At 38.2% G+C, this 23,594-nt stretch overlaps 1 protein-coding gene across 4 annotated transcripts in view; it reads right to left on the bottom strand.

Moving 5' to 3' along the window:
• USP54 (ubiquitin specific peptidase 54) overlaps positions 1-23,174 on the bottom strand; it is a 96,361-nt gene extending 73,187 nt beyond the window's left edge. The window contains exon 1 of one of the 4 annotated variants that reach the window (XM_069019387.1): positions 23,091-23,174. The gene's annotated coding sequence lies outside the window, so the exon portion shown is untranslated. Of the gene's footprint in view, positions 1-685; positions 813-23,090 lie in introns of those variants that run through there. The other 3 variants (XM_069019390.1, XM_069019389.1, XM_069019386.1) reach the window with 3 other exon arrangements.
• Between the last annotated feature and the right edge of the window lie 420 nt (positions 23,175-23,594).

The raw sequence follows: 23,594 nt of genomic DNA, 5'->3' as shown, positions 1-23,594 counted from the left end.
ATTTACCATGAAGATTAAACGACTGTTCAAAGAAAGGTTTCAATGTCTCCTCTCACCCAAAAAAGAAAAAAAAATCCCAACCAACCCACAAAAAATACAAAACCAAAAGCCCCAACCAAAGCCACAAGCAACCCTTTGCCTTTCTTTATCAGAACCATCAAACACAATTCCTGTGCATACAAATCTTTAGGCAGTGTAAATTCCACGTGGGCTTACACATTCCCACCTAACTGGCAAAATGTGTAGTCTCTTTTCCATACAGGGGGCATATAATCTTCCATTGGCAAGGGAGGAAGAGCAACTCTAAGACATCTGATATCCCTTCTCTACTCCAAACCTGAGGGTTTGGAATTGCCTTATTTACCCAAGTACAAAGAGTTAAATTTCGCGGAGCACTTTCTATCAAGGTCAGTAGGTACACAGCACCATTCATCACCATGGAAAACACAATCAACTAAGGCAGTATCTGGTGCTCACTTACTATCTAAGCAACAGTTTAAACAAGTAAATACAAATGAAACATACAACATGATGGATGCTGTATAAAAAAAAAAAAAGCTAACAATTAAGTTTACAAACAATTAAACACCCCGCACACAGCCCATTTTTCCCGTCTAGCCTGCTGAAGGAGAAAACCTTTCATGTGCTTATACGGCAGGCTGCCCCACACCAAACAAGCCGACACCTGCTGCAGCGGCCCCGCACTGAGACGCCTTCCCGCCGTGTCCGGGCTCCCGGCTTTAGCATCCCGGCTCCAGCCGCCCCCGGCCCGCGCGGCCCCGCGCGCTCTCCGCCGCCCCGCGCACGTGCGCAGCCGCCGCCGCCCCGTCCCGCGGCGCGGGCAGCGCGAGCGGGAGCCGCGGTCCCGCCCCCATGACGTCACCGCTCCGGCCGCGCACCTGATCCTGGCAGGTCGCGCCTTAAAGGGGCCGCTGCGGCCGCAGCCCCCGCGGGGAAGGGCGGCAGCGGCGACGGCCGCGCTCGGGTAACACCCACCTTCGCCGGCTGGGCACGCCTTGCAGCGCCTCTCCGCCACCTCTTGGCACTGCCAAGAGACCCTTCAGCCGCGCCCTGGCCTCGGACGCCTGCAGCCCTCCTCCCCGGAAAGAGCTATCCCAGGGTGCCGATTATGTAAATAATTTGGGCAAGCAAACCACTCACCTGGTGGATTTTAGCAACACACTTCAAATCCTTTCCCCTTCTCACAGCTCTTTTTAAGAGGCGGCCGTGGCGTGGCCATAGTAGGATGTGCCTCTCTGACACACCTCTCATCCACGAATCCAAACAGCTGTCGTGCCACAACTTTCCTCTTTTACTCTAAAACCACAATGCCAGTCTGCCCATTGGTAAAGGACAGCTTGACCATTCTCAGCATCATGTTCAGAACCAGATACAGAACAAGAACTGTTCTATTTCTGCCAGAGGAAACCAACCAATGTAACAGGGCAAAAAACTGGTAACCACTTAGTTTGTATCATCAACAAACAAAACACACTCAAAATGCAATTGGGACAAATCAAACTTACCACTATCCTCTTCCCTAATCAAAATCAATTGTCCTCTTACCCTGCTCAGTGATCCTCTTTACTAAGGAAATGTGCCGCAGGACAAGAGACCTTTAAATCAGTATCTGCATCACTTCAACTCAAGACAGGCAAATAACATGATATGGGGAAGAGAGCATAATGAAATGGAAGATACAAATACTAAAAGTTCCTATTCAAAAAGCAAATTTGAACAGAAACATGGCAGTTTCTATACTGTTATCCTTCCTATTTCTATCTACCCACATCTATCTATTTATATCCTATTTATATCTAATCCATACAGAAAAATACTATTCTTACATAGCCAGACATGAAAACCCATCACCCTCACCTAAACCTCGAGGAAGTTGCTGGGACTTCTCAAGGTGCAGGCACTTTTTAACTTTTCTTACTACTGTTACCAGCCATCAGTCTAGACAGACCACCAGGATTAATCGTCAAGTCCTCCAACTTTCAGGGCAACTTCATGCAAATGAATTCATCTGTCTGCTCCAATTCCTCATCTGTAAAATGGACAAATGACACTTACTATCCTAATTCTCATGCATGCTTGCACGGATAGTTCTTATTTTTAGATATCAAAGATGAAGTAATAATAGAGCACAGTGTCACTCATCGTTCAACTAGTATCATAAAGCTTTTATTTAACCTTCTACAGCTATTTCCAAATAATTATTTGATTCTGCAAAAGTTCCCTTTTTCTTTGTTTCTATGCATGGGTTCCACCATCAATTATACCAGCACTCATCAAAAACAGTGTTGGCCATTGGAAGTGCAGCATTCAGAAAAGAGGAGAGACAGAATTCTGCTGAGCATATGGGAACAAGCTGAATTGTACTTTAACACAATATATTATAACCTCATACATAAGCTTTTGCTTCTAGCTTTGTTAATAAGGGAGATACCATAAATATACATGTAATCAGATACTTCAATTCCCTTCAACTCTCATTTCCCTTATAGAGATTATTGCTTCCCCCCTCGTGACAGTTGTAGGCACCCAGATGTCCAAAAACATTTTCTTCATGTTTAAACCCCCTTTTTCCCCCCTCATTTTCCTGAGTACTTATAAAATCTGTGTTTCTGTTTTAGTGATCTTAGTTGCCTAAGATTACCATACTAAATAATCCAGACTATTTTTCAGAAAATGATGAATGTGACACGGCATGTTTTCTAAAATAGAATTTCACTTTCATACTAATCTCAGATTGCATGTGGACAGAAGTTACACAATCTTATTTTATTTAGGTACTTTAAAGAAAAAGTAAATGCTTAACGCCTCTAGAGCTAAGGCATCTTATCCCCTCAGCTTCCTAGGCTATTATTTAAACATGAAAATTTTTTGCTTTTTTATCTTTCATTCTAAGCTGAGAAAGAGTGTGGAACAATCAAAACAGTCGTATCTACACTATAATTTAAAAACCCCACTTACTGTCAAAAGCTAGGTTGCCATTTCATTAGTGTTAGTTTCAATTCAGCACCTCATTTGCTAAAATTTTAATGGCAAGCACGTAGTGGGATTTTATTTTAAAGTATATTCAGAACAGACTATCTTAATCATTGATAACAGAAAATGTGGAATTTAAATGCACTCAAATACACTTTTCCCTAAATAGAAGGAATTTTAATCAGTTTGAAATGTCATATTAAAAAAAATAATCCCTCTTTTGATTGTTATCTATCCTGTTGGTGCCCTTTTGATCGTTGAGCTCCCACCCTTAGAGAGACGTCTGTGCAACTTCAATTGGAGCCTGGAAGTCAGCTCTTCACAGCTGACAGATTGACTATTGTCTGTAGCATGTTTGCAGTGCTGTTGCTTATCCAGACTATTGTGTTGCCTTCCTGTTGCCTTCCCCTAGAACTATTAAATTAAACCAACATATTTACACATATTACCATCCAACACAGCTATCCCACTAACAGTGTTGAATAAGCAAGACTTAATAAGTGAAATTACAGCTCAGTTCTGTCTTGGACAGTGAAATCCCAACAAAATCACTTCTGAACTTTATTTTATGTATGGAACACTGGATTTTTATCCACGTTTCCGTAGCCTATATAAATTCAGTGTACTTTTACTCCCCTAAATAAATTGATGTCGCTCAGGAGCACTTAGCTACCAAGTTTCTACTATAACATTAACTTCATTTACTTCTATTGCAACAAGATAATTCAAACTCCACTTTACAGTGAAAGCGGCTGCGTCCATCTCACTAAATTTCAAGTTTGGATTGTAATTCTTCTAACAGCGTCTTCATAACACCACACTTTATGTTTATAAATAAAGCTTCTATTATGCTTTTTAATATAATTCCACAAAGAGAAAGACAAATACTAGGTACAATGACATCCAATAGCCTAATCCAGCATTCCACAATGAGCAGCGTCCTTCCTTTACCAAATAAAGCAAAGCAAAAGTAATTTTTGTTGGTCCAAAGTTAATTATCTTCATTAAGTCAAGCATAGAAAGTACAACATGATGCAGCATAAACAGTTAAGAAAGACAGGTTTGTGCTTCCTCATTAGATTTGCAAGTGCAGCTAAACAAGGAATTCCAGTTCCCGAAACCTAAATTATTTAAGGCATGTACATTCCAGGTCTAAGAAAAAATAAAGCCATGAGTTTTCTGATCTACCTATGGCTTTCAAAAACAATAGGTAAGATACAACATTAAATTATCCATTGATGAGCAGCTGTCTGCTGCTGTAAGTTTCATTCCAGCCATGCAAGGGAAAAGCAGCCCCAGTGTCCCAACCTCAGGCGCTGGCATGAGCTCAGCTCGCAGCATCACAGCACTCCCAAACCCCAGGCCTTTTTAAGTACATCATTTGAATCACACCAAATGCTGGTTTGGCCTCCTACACCCAGTACCTAGAGCTGGTTGATGAGGCTGCAACATCTTGCAACTGCTATACTATGGCATATCTTTATTACACATTCCTCCTACATAGCAGTCTTACCCTCCAGTTCCAGTGGCAGATGCTATTGGCATTCTCTCTGAGACTTAGTATTGGGGCATATATTTCAGAGATTATTTTATCACTGAGTATTCTCAGACAATAACTGTCTTACTTTGCATTCCACTACAGTAAGGGTCCTCCTATTTATTCCTAGTATCTATATCACCTACTAGATTCAAATGTAGCTAACTCTACATTTTCTACTTTAAAGCAAGAGTTTCTGGCTCTGGTGGTTAAAAATAGTACCGTTTAAATATGACCACAGCTTGAAAAAGCAACCTGTGAGTTTTCCACACAGATTTGTCTGGAAATTTGAAAGCTAATGATCAACATTTAAATAATCAATGTCAACAGTAACTTTTCTTGCAGATAATATGAACACAAACATCCATCTAGGAAAGCAAGGTACACCATGCAGGAAAAATAATAGAATCTACAGCATTTAGCCCAAATTCGTTATGGGATGAAGAAGCAATAGTAGTAGCAGAGGAGAGAGAGATGAGTTCAAATGATCCCCTCATAACCAAAACAAATCTTTTCAAGTCACCCTGATCCCTTCTGTAATATGCAAAAACCTCCACCTCTTAACAGCTCCAGAGTGTCTCCCTGCAGGATGCTGGACCCCTAATGCTTCCATATCAGACATCTGCCCTGTGTTTAAAGACTGCCCATGGGAGAAAGGAAGGGAAATATTCGGCAAAAACGTAAATTGAAAGCAGCTCTTAATAAGTTATTAGAAAGAAGGAATACTGAAATGATGGAATTTCCATCACATTTACTTAAACCAAAAGCTCCCATTAAAAAGTGCTTGGAGCTGTGACAAATCCCATTCTCAGGCGCAAAATTCAGGTTTGGCTTGCTACACTGTACACAGGCTGTTGGCTTTGACTCGTAAAATGTCTCTGAGCAAACAGAAACTAAAAATGCTAAGTAAGGTAATTTCCAACTGTGATGATTAAAGACAGGTATTTTAAGGTATAACAAGGCAAACACAGACTCGAAGTATACTAACATATATTACACCCTCAGGTAACAGAAGCTTTCACTCATTTCTCAGTGAAGAAACAGACAATGGAAACTGGGAAAGATTTTATAAACAAAACAATTACCAGCAGTACACTCCTTGTTTTCAGATGCTAATAATATGTCCAGTACCCAGAACACCGAAAAACAACTGAAATCATTATGAAAAAGAGAAAGAAATAAAAGTTAACTACTGACAGGCTTGTTAAGGGCCTCTGAAAAGGAAAAAAGAGCTGCAAATCTTGTGTTGGTACAACTTTTACTTGCATAGTGAGATACCAGCAGAAAACAAGATGAAGGCTACTGAGTTAGAGGATGTTAGAACTCAAAGGACTGGCAATAATGGAGACTGTTTGCATAACAATTTTGTCAAGTGGATATTGTCTCAGGGTAAATTGTCTCAAAGTGTTCATTTTTCACTCAGTAACATTCCAAGAAGTCTGTATGTACTGTTCATCAATCTTAATGATGTTGTTAAAAAAACAGTTAAATAAAATTCTTTAGGAGAAAGAACAGTCAGTTATCTCAGAAACCGGTCCTTTGTTCATGAACTGAGACCTAATATAAGTTATTTGCAACATTTTAAGATCACTCATCTTTCCCTTTCTCTCATGGATGGGCTTTATACCAAACAACTTCCTACCTTCCTGAAACTGCCTACTACATACACACAAAATTATGCCTTCTAGTTCTCTTTTTGGCACTTGCACACTCGCTCCTCTCCTCAGTTCAAATTAGTTCAGTCTTTCCAATTAGGCCTCATTTTCTAGACCTCAAATGATTTGTTTACTCTTCTCCCAGCATCTGTTCAGGTGAGCTCTATTTTCTTAGGGCATTTGCCCTAGTGAGATGCAACACTTCAACAGAGGACTTACTTGTGGATAAAGAAAAAAAAAAGAAGGATTGTTCTGTATCTTTTTATCCCTCCTGATATAACATTTGCCCTTTTACATCAGGAATTCTGGAGAATTATCATCTAATTACTTGCTCCCTACAGTCTAATTGTGTATTCATGATTTCTGTTAAGCGCAGAACTTCAATCTGTCACTATTTATCTCCTAAGATTTTCTTAATTTTCTCAAAATAATTTTGTGCTCATAAACTTGTGTCCTACGTACATATATTCCCTCCAAGTTCTAGGGGCATTTTTAGTGAATCAATTTTGTAAGCACACTCTCTATTCTATCATCAAGGTCATTAACAAGAAGATTGAAGTGAAGCAGAATGAGCACAGACCCAACAGACCGTGGCGGATCCACATTCAATACAACCATTTCATTTTGACAGACAATCATTAGTAACCACCTACTAGGCACAGTCATCCACCAAGTCTTGCTCCTACTCTACAAGTTTCTTTCAGGTCACATTTCTTCCCTTGTTTGCAATATTATAGCAAGAAACACTGCCAAAGAACTCACTAACATGAAAAATGCTAACAGTCACACTTTTCTTGTCAATTCACTGGCCTTATTGTCATGTTACAGAAGAAAATTAAACTGGCATGATTATTTACTCTTCCTAAATGCATCGTGCTTGTGCCACATGTTCCTGTTGTCTCCCTGAGGCTTACATTTTCTACAAGAATTTGTTCAAAATGTGGAAGATAGGAGACAGGAAATTATAGACCTTTCCTCTCTTTACCCCACCCTCTTTATATTTTCACGTTTTCCAGCATCTCAAAGGGTAGCTAGTTGTACTGAGATAGCTTCCATCACTTTTTTTTCCTTAACCACTCAAAGAATGTATGTCATCAGGATCCAACCTAATAAATAACCTACCCAAGTAGGTTTTGCATACTAAAAAGTATGCTTTTTATTTCCTCCTTGTGCAAATTGCTGCTCATTTCTACTCCTCTTCTGCTGATATTTTGAGGATATTTTCATAGTTCTTACTTCTAGTCCATCTTACAAAACTGTGCTGCCTGTCAAAACCCCCCCATTACAGAGCAGTGGATAGATGGCTGCTAGAAGGACCCTGCGGTGAGCGCAGTTCAGCGGGCAGTGGTACTGCAGGGCTGCCCCAGGCTGTGCAGCCCTGTGGAAAGGTCAGGACAAGGCCTGCCAGAAGGAAGGTGTACTTCCCACTGGGGTGGCCATCTCCAGTGCAATGCCAACACAGGAGAGCTGCACGAAGACAGGAACAGAAACAGAGTTCTGCAATCCAGGCTTCACAATCACACCAGCGAGGGGAGACCAATTACCAAATCGTTTGCAGCATATTAGCGTCGCTTCTGTGTCAATTATGAAATCTGTCTCTACACCCAGCCGAGCAGATTGAGCTGGGCTGGATGGGACACACACACATACTTTGTTCACAAAATTCATGCACATACACTGAACAAGGCACTGCAGATAAAAACCAGGATTAAGCCGGACACAAATGGTCCTGCAGATACTCTGGCTCTCACAGCGTATTTCCTCTGATAGCGTAGCACACAAACCCAGCAACCCTTCTGTACATTCCTACATTGCTGTACAATTACTTTTAAAATGTTAGTCACTTGCTGTCCTTGCCCAAAATTAAAAAGCATAATAATACTCTTCTTATAGTACATGTGTATGTGGCAGTTTAAGATGTAAATATTTGATTACATTATTTTAAAATAGCAACAAAGAACAGGAAGAAAAAGTTTAAAGACATGAGTTAAAGATAACTAATACCTAAGTTTTCTTAAGTGTATTGTAGGTTATTCACCATGCACCCAAATTGTTTATTTCCTTTTCACAAGAATTATACAATGATTACATAAAACTGAAAATCTGTTCATTATCTTTCGTGTACACTAAGCATACTTGTATAGCCTTCTAGCCCTTCCCTTTATTGAAGTTTTATCTTCCCAAAAATATCAGAGACCAAAAGAAGTAAGATGCAGTAATACAACTGTAATAAATAAAAATAGTTAGGATGCAAAAGTATCTTCCAAATTAATTAGTTCCTCTAAGATTATCCAAAATTCATCTGACACATTGTAAAATTTTATGACAATACTTTATAAAAAAGCAGAGCAAAATCTAACAAGTTTAACACTAGAAGAAAAAGAATAAAAATACTGTTTGTATTTAGATTCATAGATTAATGTAGTAAATGAATACCTAGCTTTTGGGGAGTATCTGACTTTATTTAATTAAAAGTGAAAATACTAATATTTTTGAAGAAAAAAAAAAAAGAAAAAGTACCATTGCCGACATGCCTACTTTATCCCTCTCATAAGAAAAAGGCTAAACCACTGATTTATCATCACTTAACAAGATACTGACCACCAGCTGAACTGCATTAACTGACTTATGCATTTCTAGTCCAATTACCCTGAGAAGCAAAACAAGTTAGTATAAACCACTAGTGAATTAACTATATATACTCAGGGAAATCTCAGACAACATAACAAAAGAAAATTTACATTGAAACTGCTCAATCACTAATTTACACCTTAGCACATTTTTCCTCATGAGATAAAAGTAATTTACAAGGACAAATATTCAGGCTTCAACTGATGGGATTTCGGGGGGAGATTTTGTTTGTTTATTTGCTTTTTGCTACAGGCACACTAAAGGATTAATGTCTGGAAGGTAGTAAAAATGTTACAAATTATATTAATCTTGAACACTTACACTAATCACTAATCACAACTGAATCACTAATTAGATAGCATTTTACTGGCTGATTTTAAGTGGGCTGGCATTCAGTATTTTTTGGAACAGATATTAAACAATAACAGTTTGATTTTTCTTTTATATTAAGTAGATTGATTACCAGTTCCCATAACAATCATTTCAACTTAGAGCTCAAGAACTTAATGTGTTTAGGAAAATTTGCATGGTAAGACTTTGTACTGCGGCCTCATATATGTGATAGCTACTGATAGAAAAAAATCACATTGATGCAGGCTCCTAATAATACCTTTAAACTGGAAAGAAATAAGAACTCTCTCCTGCTACGTGATAGCATGAGAATACAACATGTCTGCTCTATTCACAACCACACTGGAATTCAATATAAACACGTATTTAGTTTAATAATTCCCAAACATAATTTGAACAGTTAGTACAGTCTGTATTCACAATGCTTGTTTATGCTTAGTTTTGGCTGCAAGCTCAGTTGCATCTTGTCTATATGGTCAGGACCCTTAACAAGAAATAATTACTGCTGATTACCGTCCACACAAAGCCTGTTCTGTGAAGGTGATCTTTGGAATTAAATCTAACTTTTATCTCTTGTGTATAGATACACATACAAGTTACATTAGCAAAATCATTTGCTAACTCAAAAGAATTCATTGTAATGTTTCATTATGCTACTTCACATATCCTCCAAGAATTTCCACCCCAGTAGAACTTAACAGATTTCAGAACTATTTCTGTAGGAAGAAGACAGACATTTCAAGATCTGGTTCCTCTTCTCACTGAAGTGGGGATGTGACAGCACCGGAACAGCCAGAACACCCAAATTTTATTCCAAGTTCTACACTAACATCTTCTGACAAGCCTAGCCTCTGTGCCCATCCATTCTGGCTACTTATAATATCATGCCAAAGTTAATTTTGTTGAAATATCTGGACTGAAAGACTAGAAACAGAATTCCAGTAAAAAAGAAAAGGTAACAAACATATCCAGAACTGAGTTCACCAGGATTAATTTGAATTTGCTAATAGTCAAAGGAATTCTGCCTGCTTGTGTAGCAAAGACAAGTCATAAATCTTCAACCCCTTGCTTGTCAGAGGAGGCCTTGTTTCTGGACATCCCTCACAAGCAGCAAGGGAGTGGTGCCCTACAAAGCAGCTGACCCTGACTACAACACATGCATTACCATGTCTGGGTAACAGCTACATACAATTCGACAGGGAAGGCTGGAATGGATGCTGATGTAATAAATACTGAGTGGGCAATAATGCAGTAGTGGCCCGGTTCTCATTACTCTAAAATTTTTTCCATGGTATCAGCCCACCAACAGTTACTATTTGAAGGGATAAGCTAAACATAAAGACATTATTGAAGCAAAATTAATTGTGCATATTCCCTTCTCAAGTATTTACCAGCCCACTAACCTGCTCTCCTTCATATTTACTTCCCATTAGATAGATGAACAGCTTTGCAACTTAAAAAAATGGTTGCAAAAAATGCAATGAGCAAACTCGGTATTAAGGTTCACACGTCTGAAATCAAAATACCTGACTCCAGTTCTGAGTTTTCCTCTGTATTTTAATTCTCCTTACTGCAAAGGATCCAGAAGAGCTGAGTAAGCAAGTGATGTCATTGGACTTTAATAAAAGAGGCAGAAATTGCATAAAGTATAAAGATGCAATGCACATCAGTTTATTTCCCAATTACTTACATAATAGATATTGTTGCTTTTATTAGTACACCTGGCGAAATTTACACCATTTAAAATATGCATTCTAATACTTTGCCTGCAATTCTACTTGATTCTCTGCTAGGCAGAGTTATATTTCTAATTAAAACATAACTAAACATGCAATCAAGTGACATAAAACCTGTGTCATTGATAACACAAAGCTTTCAGTGTTGGCATTCTGGCTGCATCCAAAAATCTGAAGGTACTAGTAAACATATCTTCCTGTTATGCCATTCGATGGAATAAAACACTCACAAGGCTGAAATTTAAATAACCTAAGAAAGCAGGACTCATTCCAGCTGTAAACACATCTGCAATTCCAGTCATGGGTTGCTGTCTAAGGCAGCAACACCCACTGAAATCACAGAAATTCCCTCCTGGTAGAAACTTCTGTCTGCAAGAAGGAGGCTACTCTAGTTGTGGAAGCAGAATTGACATCATTAAAAAGGAAACAAATCCTGCTCTACAATACTTTAGTCTAAATTCCAAATAATTTTGGCAGCACCAGTATGCATTTAAAAAATCCTAGTGCAACAGAGGAAAAATGTCCCTAATGACCCTTTTAAAGACTCTCCAAAGCAATTCTGCCCTGAAAATACACAAAGTATTTCCTTCAGCACAGGTTGCTTCATAAAAATGTCAAATGGATTTTTGGCAGCGCTAATAACTTTTCTACTTTGACTTTCAATTTTCAAAAGCATGATTTCGAAGATCTCAATCTGCCAACAGGATAAGTTGTGACATTAAGTCCAAGTCAGCTTAGAGGAAGGCACTGGATTTGGCATTGCATTTCCCAAAGAACATGCAGATGACAGGCAAACACATACACATGCTACACCCTCTGCCCCCAAATTCAGAAACCAAGACATTTAAGTGAATGTCTTTGTGGCAGAAGAACATTATTTTCCCTCTCTAAAGTCAACTGAATAATTATACCCTGCAAACAGGGCTGAACACTTGAAGGAACTATTAAGTAATTAGACTTTGCAGGTGTGTCATTTATTTTTTAAAGCCCAAACGAGAAAAAAATTGATATGAACACCTGTTTGACCATCAGCTGTTTTGGGAAGTTCTGACTAGAAGTTACATATATTATATATAAAGTTAAAAATGTCCATGTTTCAAAAGCCAGAATTCAAGTGATTGGCTTTGTCTAGACTGATCTATGCAGTGTTCCATTACTACTATTATGTTTTTAGCAGATCAATAATTAAGTCTGTTGTGAAAGCTGATTGGAAAGCCATAAAGAAAGACCTACATACCAGCTACTGTTGCAAACACACTTTTTGTTTAAGGAGTAAATTGTGCTACTTTTTCTATTTCTTCTGAGGAGGTAAACTGCTTATGAGATGAAGAGTTAAGGACAGCACTATTAAGGACAGAACTAGTAACTAAGAATCTTCATGCTGTCCTGAGTTAGGACACCCATGGATAATAACATAAAAATGCTGGCCTTCATTAAAAGAGACTGAGGGTTTATCAAGATCAAGAACTTTTCCACAACCTCTTTAGAGCAGCCCAGAGTTGGCCTTCACTAGTTCTTAAAGGATTCAAAATCATGATCACTGCTTCTCATGTATGTGGTAATATTACCAGTCAATGGAAAATTCCTTTGGTAAAAAGCCAAGGCAACTTCTCCCCACCCTGACAAAGAAAAAATAAACATATTTTAAAACCCACACAAACCAAACAGGCTGATACTTACAAAAAAGGGGAGAATTGAAGATCCGTTGTTCCATTTGACACCATTTACCTCTACATTCAGTAGCTGTTTGTATTTTTTTTTTTTTTAAGAACAAAGAATGTTGGCAGATTTAAAACTGCACGACTACATACCTAAATAATGGGAGTGGGTAGAGGAAGAAAAATTCAAACACTAATTTACGTGCTAAAATTCTACTTATTGCCTATAGCCATCATGTGGGATGACAGTATCAGATCATTATTGGGGTAAGTAAGAGGCAAGATATTTTTTAACTGCTTTTCAGTTTCTACCACCTGTGTGCAGTGAAAAACAAGCAGCTGGATCTCACTTTGTCATTCCCACTAGAAAGCACTGCCATCACCTCCTTATATCGAAGTAATTTGGCAAAGCAGACTGGCAATGTAGGACATCCCTGTGCAGCGCCAGCAGCTCTGCTGGGGCAGGCAGGCCCTCAGCCTGGAGCTCTCTTTAAAAATATGCACATGAAAATCAACTATTTTATCTTCATCCCACACCAAAGGATAACACTAGAATCAAAAGTGGGTATTTAAAACAAAACTGACCTGATTTAAGTCTAGGACCAGTTTTATCAAAAAAATATTACTACTAGATAGAGAAATAAGATGACTTCTTCCCCACTGTAACCTTAAGCAGCTATTAACTTCTTCATAAAATGCTTTAGTTATACTTATAGGCATAAATTATGAATGTTTCTATAATTTTTCCTATCTCATGACAACTCTGACTCTGAAGACAAAAGGATTTTTTATAGTCTCAAAAAAACCTCCCAAAGAGATTCTTTTTAAAATCTAAATGCATCTTTTCTCTCTTATCAAAGAATCAGAAGTAACTGACAATGCTACTCTTGAAAAACATTTATGCAGTTCAGTCTGCTTAACAGCTGACTGCAATTTAACAAAATTTATTTCTGGCCTCCTTCTTTGTTTATATCAGTAACAAAATTAAAAAAAAAAAAAAAAGAAAACCAAACAAGTTTAGTTGAAGCAACTATCTCAGCAACAGGCCCATTATACAATACCTTGGTAACTTCCTGCTTAGAAACCCTGCTAAACTCTTTTGGCAGGTCTGAAATTTTGTTTGTTTTATTAGAAGAAAAAAATGTGGTGGTTTCCTTGCTCCAATTCTTCTTGCCTGCATCCTATCCAAGTTATGCTGTCATACTCACAATTAGAACTTCTTCTGAATATTATATAATGTGTGAGAATCGTCTATTTCTTGTACAAAAATTAATGTTTGTTTAGTCAAGGTCCTGCATAACTTACTAAAATTTAGAACAAATAATTTAATAGTTTGCTTAAGTCCTCTTAGGAAAATGGCTTAATCTAGACTAAGTCTTCACAGAAATATTCTTCAAAGCAGGAGTTAATCTGCCCACAGCCTCAGCTGCTTATCAAGACAGTTGGACAACAATTTGCCTGCATTCCCTTTCCTCCTGAGCTGGTGCCTCTAATTCTCCAGTCTCATGTGATGCCATTCTTACCAAAGGAATTTATTGAGCACTCCAAATGAACAGCTCACACAGTTAGGAAGAAAGAATGCTGAAAATGAATGTGATCAACAAGTGAATCAGAACCACAGAATAACTGAGGCTAGAAAGGATCCCAGAGGAGGTCTCTCGCCTAACCCCACACTGAAAGCATGACTAAGAGGTCAGGTCAGGTTGCTCTGGGCTTTATCCAGTTGGGACTTAAAATCCTCTAAGGGTGGAGACTGGATATTTTCTCATTCAAATGCATGGCTGTCAATGGAGTGGGCAAAAATATCTTCCTTACCACCAGTCAGAACCTTTCTTAATTTTTGTCCATGAACTCATGACGTACTTCACATGCTTCCTGAGGAAAGTTCCTGCTTCATATTTATGAGTGATTTTCACAAACCAAATGGGAACATCAGTTTGACTGGACAAGTGAAGACATTTTTATGTCCTATTTAAAGCAGGGACATACTGGCAATCCCGTATCAGCCCAATAGGCTGGCATTACACAGAAGGACTGAAAATTTAGTATGCAGGAAACAAACAGTTGCCACTGAGAATTTTCAGAATTCACCTCAAGAACAGTACTTCCATTGTTTTATTGAAGTAGTAATCAAAATTTAAATGCTATTAATACTCGAAGCCATTCCCAATTACAGCCAAAGATGACTATCATAATTTATTCACAACTGAGGATAAAAAAAATGGGCTCTGGCATTTACCATACATGTCATTACTCAAATTAACTCCTGACAAATTGGGATAGGAAGGAGGAAAGCCAAGGAACAACCTGGAATATTGTTGCACATTTTTTACTGATACCATTAACATAAAGCGGGACAGTAGAAACATGAGGGAAGTGCTACAACTAACACAACCATTTTCAGACCTACCAGAGACAGCTACACTTGAAGTAAAACAATACTAAAACAAATTAGTATTTGATGTTTTCTGCTATGAAAATCCAAAATTTAAAAATCCTAATATTTTTTAAAAGCTTAGGCTTAATTAGAAATCTAATTTTAGGCTTTGGATTCTTGTTCAAACAACTTCAAGTAATTTTCATTTATTATGCATACAAGAGATAAAATATATCAAAGGTTAAAATTTATTGACAAATGGCATATCAATTCTAACTGCTGTACAAACAGTACATGCACTCCTTATCAGAGGAAAAAAAAACAAAACAAATTTGTAATCAATACTTGAAGTACTATATTTCAGAGCAGAATTAAGCAATTCAGCTGAGCATGACACTGCAATAGTCATATGTGTTCTATGTTTTCTCTCCCAAAACCTACCAAAATCTCAGGTATTCCTTTGCAGAATAATCCTGAAAAATAAGATTTCCCCGGTATTGCTGCTTTTGTCTAGAACTGTTTCTGGAGCTATGCAGTCAGAAAAAGCAACTTCAATTTGAAAATGTCCCACTTTATCCCTGAGCCTGAAAAGGTCTCTGTTCTAGTGGAGATAACAAGACTCCACCATCCTTTGGCTGTGATCGCTGCTGGTTCCTACCAGGCAAGAATCAGATACAGTGGAATTGCCCAGGTACCTTTCCAGGCTGCAGCTGCAATATCAGACAAACAGCCAGAGGAGAATCCATCACATGCAGAAAGTGAACAGAGAAAAACATAATGGGTAAGTGGTAAATATATTAATTTATGTGATGATTATACAGCTGAATATGACTGTTGTAATTATTAACAACAGTATGTACACTGATTGAAGAAATACATTACTAAATTAATTAAACTACCTTTCTATCTCTCCCAAAAAATGAAGAGGCCTTAAAGAAAACATATTTGCACAACAGAAGGTATTTCTTAAAAGATGGTTATTTCCATAACAAAACCACATTCTTAAACCCAGCTAGTTGTTGCTAACAGGAAAGATAGATTCTGTCCTTCTCCATCCTCTCCTGAAGCAATGCATTTTAAAAGAAGTATCTAAAGTGAAGTTTTAAAAAGCTTCCCTGAAAAATCTGTGGAAGTTGTCTGTCTTCAAGAATTTAAGCAAATTAAGAATACCATAAAATCAGCACTTAAATGAAAACTGCAACATTGCCAAACTCACATCACAGCATTTTTTCCTGATTCACTTTGAGAAAAATAAATAAATCTCTATTTAAAATCTATCAAGCATCCATAATCAAAGGATCCTAAAATTTTTGCTGGCAATGCCTTTTTTTAACACACTTCAAAAGTATTTACATAAATTCCCCAGATATCATCTGTTACAAGTACTGCATAGATTGCTGTGATAACAGTGTCCATAACAGACGTCAGAGTGAATGCTGCAGTTTACTATCACAATGTTTATGAAGTTTTGCTGTCTATTTATTAGCACATCTGAGATGCAGCATAATGAAAAACTTTTAATGAACAGGAAGAGTAAAAAAAATCAACTTTTTTTTCCTCTTTAATTTTTCCTCCCTTTCCCCTACCATGACCTATTTTCTTGAATAACATACAGATCTACTGAGGATGTTAACCCGTTTCCATGTCACAGTAACAGCTCATGTACCAACATGCTGAGATGCATTAGCTGTTGTTTATTGATCCATTTATAAGTTCATTGTACTGGCAATGCAAACCAGAGGATTATAAAGTCTTTTGCTACCCTTTGCTTTGTGACACATTTTACTGATTTCCCAGAGTATATTTATTTCCATGTTTTGTGGAAATACTTATAGAAGATTCCTCCTCTTCAAACATTCTCCCACATCTGAATCACTCTTACATATTTTTAGTCCATTCATTACTTTCAAAATTCAAAATGTAATAAACCACATACCATTTTTTAAAAATGAAACCATAAGAATTACATCCACCAAACATTATCTACTACAAATACTGATTTACTTTCACCAAGTATTAGAAACAAACAAGCAGATGGGGGGAAAAAAAAGAAAAAAAGCTAATTTCCCCTTGATTCCCTGCAGGCTTCTCATATGAGAACTGTTTCCACCACATACACGACAATGCAGTGTGTACCTCTGCATAAATTTTGGTGAACCAAACTGTCCCACGAAAAAAGCATTCTAGTCAAGACAGTAATGTGTGATCATTAATTATTACAGTTCATCCTACCTGCTTCTACCTTTGAACCACTAGTTACTTACTGCTTATTTGTAATGCACATATTCAAACCCCCTCTTTTGTGTCAGTTTATGGCACTAAATGGTTTATACCATCTAGCAAGCTTGACTACATTCTAAAAACAGATATCTACCCACATTCACTGTTCCAATTTAAATAGGATGGGAAAGCAGCTGAAGCTTAACTGCCTGAATTTTCAGAGTTGTAAAAGACAAAAGGGAAAAGTAATTCCAAAAACCAGACTTCTAGCCTTCAAATTCAAGGACTGCATGCTTGATCAAATGAACTCATCAAATCAATTATAGCAGACTGTAACTAGCCAGAGTCTATTGCAAAATAATTAAAAGATCAGCAGGGTTCATATTCTGTCACACTTTAACAGACAACCACAATTCAGTGATGTCTTATCTGCATCTAAAAAAACAAAAAAAACAAAACCAAAATAACATAAAATGGCATAGTTGCAGGTTTGGAGAGATACTCAAAAGAACGAAACACTCATAAATTCTATCTCTGAGTTTTAAAACTGTAATTTCTCCAATTCTCAAAAACCCCCAAGGATTCAGACATTTTTCTTTCAATGACAAAAGCCCTGGAAGATGAGTGCAGTGCCACCAAAGGAGTGGGGGAAAAAAATTACAAAAGAAATACAGCTCACATCCTGTCTACTAGAAATGCAAAAAGGAAAATACTGCTCCAAGAGGGATTCTCTAGCTGAAAATGGGGGAGAAAACAAATGGGACCAAGGATACATCAGACAGCATAATCATATGCCTTGTTTCATTAGTAACTAGGCAGTAATTTATTTTTGTTGCCCACAGAAACATCTGACTAAAATAGGTTTCCTTCCAACACCTTTTGAATCAGTTGGCCAATTTTCAGCATTTTGAAATAAAAAACCCCAGAGATCTCAAAAATAATTATGTTCCTATAAACTACATAAAAATTAATGGTCAGGTAGAAGAAAAAGATCTAATTTGCTCTCATAGTGAGGGGAAAGTAGGAAAATTCACCTCTTTATATTTGATTTGGCAGCAGGTCAATCAGTACAGACACAGCAGTGGTTGTTGATACGAACTAGAATGAGATTAAGGATTGGAGGAGAAGGGATAAGGAGATAAAAAGACAATCCAAATACATACAAATGTTAATTTTATTATTTCTGTAGCTCACAGAAACTATGACTTGTATACAGTAACTTGTCTTAAGAGCCTTAGAAACTAAGAATCACTTGCCCAAGTATTTACATTTGTTGACCTCCTCCTGTTCAGTAGGTTGCCTAGGAAAATCTTACATCAGAATGAATGAGAAAATAGTTTATGAGTGCCTGTCTGCACATTTCAAGTATTTTTTAAATCTATTTTATGAAACCTATGCAAATGGTTTTCCATTATGTTTTTTTTCAGCATTAAAGATACTCAATGAAGAAAAAAGTAGATGAGTAATAAAGACAATATACTCTGAAAAGGCTTTCATAGATAAAAACCAACCTGGATACAACATGGAGAAGTGTTGGTGGGATGACTCAGCTCCTAATGGTATTTTATTTAAGTTCATTTTCTTAGCAGTAGCCTGATGTTATTAGTAACTCCCAGTATGCTACTTAGAGCTGTAGATTCATTTTCCTGCTAATGGCAGCAAAAGGTGCTTTGTTAATGGTTTTAGGATAATGCTGGGTTCTGCCATATGGTTGGATTTGTATGAAGGTTTCTCATGAAAAGCCAGAGAGTGTAAGAAATTGTTACTATATTTAACTGCAGTGTCCTCACACGCACAGCAGACAACTGGAATGGACACTGTTCTAATATTTACAAGTGCAAATGATGCTCAATATTTACTGCATGTTCTGTTTAAGAGGACTACAGGGACTTTAAACAAGAGGACATATGGATAGATCAGAGGATTCGTAATATAATACTGAGCTTTTCACCTCTAGGTCATTGGTTCAGATCTAAACTGGTCGGTAACGAAGGCAAGCTATTACCATCTGACAGCCCTGGCCTTTGCAAATTGATTTGTCAGGATCAGTCCTGTTCCCATCAAACTCAAAATTCAACATGACAATTTGCATTTCTGAAAACAACCCCAGCAACGTAACAAAAATATGAACAAACAGAAGTAACCTCTTCCTCCTCAGGTACCATCTCCAGACCAGAGACTCTGGAGAGCGCCAGAGGAACCGTGAAAATTATACCACTAGTAGCACAACACATCATTCTGTGGATAAAGGTTACTTCTGACTCTCAGATACCAATTATAATTTCCTTTCTACAAGTACAAAGCTTTCAGAGGTTTTATTAAGAAGAGACAAGAAAGAAGAGACACCAATACGCAGGTCTTAAAGCTGAAATTTCACAGTGCTGCTTAAAGATCTCTTCAGATACCTTGCTCAAAGGTGCATTTCTTAAGGTTGAAGGTTTTGAAGAAAATGGCCACAGTACACTATAAAAGGAATATCAAATTTACTTTCCATGTTGTTATGATGTATTTGTAGTCAAAATGTTTAAACAATACTTGTAGCAGCAACATATAAGAACTGTATTACTTGCAGACAGGTTTAATTCAGAAATGGATCCATTTACAAGTTATTGTGAATAATACTAGAGAAGTCATATTTTTACAGTATTTCTTCAAAATTATGTTAGATAGAAAAAGTGCCATAACAGTACATCATTTTCCACGTGCTTTCATAATATGAACAAAAGTGGTTTTAAGCCTCAAAACCATGTCTAGCCCTTTCCTTTGCCTCTTACTAGTATGGGAGCAATCACATTAAACACTCAGCAGGTACCAGAGTTCTCCATTTTACTAAGCAATAATTGCTACAGGAGTGAATAGACACACCTTTTAATGCAGTACCTTTAAGATCACCCTTACTTCACAAACTTAGGGCCCTAGACAACAAAATCTACTGTAAGTTTTACACTCTATGAACATGAAATGTTACTCCTAATAGTTAAGACTACAACAGAATACATACAACTCACAAATCTGGGAAAGTATCAAAAAAGTAAGAGCCTCTTGCCTTCCTTGCAGGTTCCTTGTTTTTTACTAAGGCGTTGATAAACTGAAGCTTTTCCTTCCTTTTCCAATAACTCCAGATATAAAACGCTTACTGTAACTTTATGAAAGGCACAACAGGTTAGCTTCCCAGCTGAATGATTGTACTTAAGTTCTGCAAGCTGAGTAATTGAGCTGGTATATGGTCTATTGCTATAAAACCAGGGTAGCGTAGCCAAGTTGTATCCTAGTTTGGCCAAATATTAGACCTGTGTTCCATAGACAGTGGCTGGTGAAATGCACCCAAATCCAACCTTCCCCAGTCACAGAACAAGAAACCCCATGCATCAAGTGACATAACAGAAAAAGAGAAGAAATAAACTGCACATTAAACTTGCACATCAAGAGACACAATAAGAGACCTACTACATTGTGTCACTTGTCTTAGAAAGTGTCCAGACTACACCAGGAGATGGTTCCTCCAAGCAGTCTCACACACAGAGCGTAAGCCCAGGGAATGGGGCTGCCTGACAGATGAAGGGACAAAGGCAAAATCCTAAGGATAGGGATTGCCTATCACTTGACTTGCAACTAAAAGGACCAACAGAGAAATCCAAGAATGTTGATCAAAATTCTTTGACAGTTAGTAATAAAATTTTGTGCTGTTCCTCTCTGCCATCAAATACTGCATATCTTTTTCTAGGGAATGACCTTCAGTGACAGAATATAAAATGGCTCTGGAATTGTGATTGCAGCCACTATTGACAGAAAATAAAGAAATTAAAAAGCAAACAAGAAGTATTTCAGAGAACAAACGAAAATAAACTGTTTGAATAAATGTGTGTGGAACATATGTCAGGAAAGTGAAGGATGTATAAGGTATTCAGAAGGCTGCATGAGAAAAAATGAAAAGACTACTAAGTTCTACAGGTATCAACAGGCATGTTAATTATAAGATCCTTTTGCTGGTTCTGAAGTTTGGTAAGCAGATTTAAAATAACCAAAACCAAACAATAGCTGTGACTTTTTATTATTCTTTCATCCTCTTACTTCAGTTTTCTTTTTATATCATCTGTTGCATTTGTATAGTTGGACCAAAAGTGATTCTGGACAGCCATAACTGTTCTTTACATAGGTATATTTATAGAGCCCTCAAACTCAATGAGACTCTCAAGGTAACAAACTTTTTGAAGTTCCACAAATTGGGAAATAAACACACTTTCTCTTCTATGTACTGTCCATGAAAACTCACCTAAGAAGGCTTAATCCCTAATAACATCTCCAAGACTAGATAAAGAAGGATTTAAATTCCCATTATCCTTTTTATCAAACTTGTGACTATAGTCTCAAAATAGACTCTTAAGCCAGAAAAGAGAGAAGAACTGACATATTTCTTACCTGCAATGCCTGAAAGAAATTAACTAAAATGTTTTTACAGCTATTACTAGCTTAAAAAAAAAAACCCTCCAAAATTTCTAAATTCTCTGGAATAACAGTAAGTTTGTCTGCACTGGACAAATCAAGCACACCCTTACTCCTCACTGCACCCCAAGAACATTGTGGCAAACGACTTCATAGGTGACATCACCAGATGAGGAGGGAACAAACGAGCAAAAAAATAAAGCTCCTATTTAATTAGGTCTGAATGACATGCAGCATGCTTGATTAGGTGATGGAAGAGAACTTACAGAGTATCCTATCTAGTCAAACTGTTATTATTTCTATCACTTCCTACATGAGAACAGATTTCAACATGCTGACGAATATTCTTCAGCCCATAATACTTTTTTCTAATTATTTTTAAAAGCTGTCATATTCAAGTCATGTGTTACCTCACCAGTTGAGTTCTCAGCACAGCAGTACTCTCCTTCCCTCTTGAAGCAAACACAAGACTATCTATGTTGTTATCGTTTTCCAAAACTGCTATTCAATGTCAAGTATATTGCAGCACAAAACGTTTCAGTTGTAGATTTTTTTTCAAGTCTGAAAAGTGGCACAAGCTTAGAGAGATTTTTTTCAGGACATATGCCTTTTGTCTTTCTTTCAAACTGCGTGAGAAATACACAACTATTATCCCTTCCTTTTCACATGCATATTTTTTCCATGATTAAAACACTCAGAATTTGTTCTGAAATCTGAAAAGCTTTTTGAATTTTTTTCACACACACGATCAGCCATTACAATACCCACAACAAGTTAACGTAGCTGAAAGACCAGAAAGCCATTGTGCCTGCAACTTTTTGAAAGCAGAGGGTGTATATTGTTATGGTTTCTATTTATGTCTGTAATCCTCATGAATGTCCACCCATAATCCCTCTACTGAAAGAAAGGTTTCAAGAGAAATCCGACCCTGGAAAAGCAGAGAGTTTCTACTTTCTTTTAAAAGAGAAAAAAAAAAAAAAGCGCACATGGTTTTGCCTACCTTAGACCAACATAGTAAATTAAATACTGAGGAGGTTCTTCTAACCAACAGCAGGTCCTATGCAAGTTTTAACTTCTGACGGCAGGTGATCACGCCTGAGTCATTAACCAAATAATGCAACATCCCTTATTATTTCAAAGACCCCCGCTAATAAAATACCTGTTTAGCCTCTAGTATTCTCTTCTTCTCGTACCTGCTACTCCTTTTCTCTTCTGAGGGCGTGCAGAGCAGAGAAGCCCTTCACTCACAGTCCCGCCGGAGGTCGGGCCGGGATTCGGGCCCGGCCGAGCCCCGCACCGACCTCGCTGCGGCCCGGCCGAGGGGGGCGGGGGCTGCGCCGCTGCACAGAGCGGGGGTCGCCACCGGCGAGGCTCCAGACACACGGTCAAGCAGCCAGTGAACAGCTGGGTCTGGCCGCGGTTTCTCCTGAGGGGATGGGACGGGACGAGAGGAATCCCCAGCACCCCAGGAGCAGTTTCGATCCCTACCTGTCCCCGCGCGCGGTCCCGCCGGGCGCGCTCATCCCCCGCTGCCATAGCTACGGGCAGCCGCGCCACCCGCCTCTCGCGAGCGCCGCCATCTTCCCGCGAGAGCCGCGGGCCGCGCCGGCGGCGGGCGCCTCCTCTGGCGAGAGCGCTGAGGCAGCGCAGGGCGGGGCGGCGGCGCTGGCCCTGCTGCACGGGCCCGGCCCTGCGAGCCGGAAAGCAGCCGGGTGTGCTGAGAGCCTGGGCAGTGGTAGCTGCGAAACACCGCTGGAGCCAGAGCAAAGAGACGAAAGTGTTCACGTCTAGCAAAAGTTTGCTTGTAGTTCATGTGAGCTAAGTTAGCTGACAGGTTAGAGCCAAGATGTGGTGTGTTCAACACCATGCATACTTCAGGTGTCAGTTAGAGCATCTCAGGATGAGGGGAAAATTTGAATAAGATCTTTTAGAAATTTAGAGTGTGATTTCTCTAAGTAGTAGACCACATGTAAAGCTATTATGAAACTTGCA

This window comes from Aphelocoma coerulescens, chromosome 6, assembly GCF_041296385.1.
Source record: "Aphelocoma coerulescens isolate FSJ_1873_10779 chromosome 6, UR_Acoe_1.0, whole genome shotgun sequence".
Classification (NCBI taxonomy): Eukaryota; Metazoa; Chordata; class Aves; order Passeriformes; family Corvidae; genus Aphelocoma; species Aphelocoma coerulescens.
Note: the sequence above shows the minus strand (reverse complement) of the source record. Positions and strands in the feature narration are given on the sequence as shown.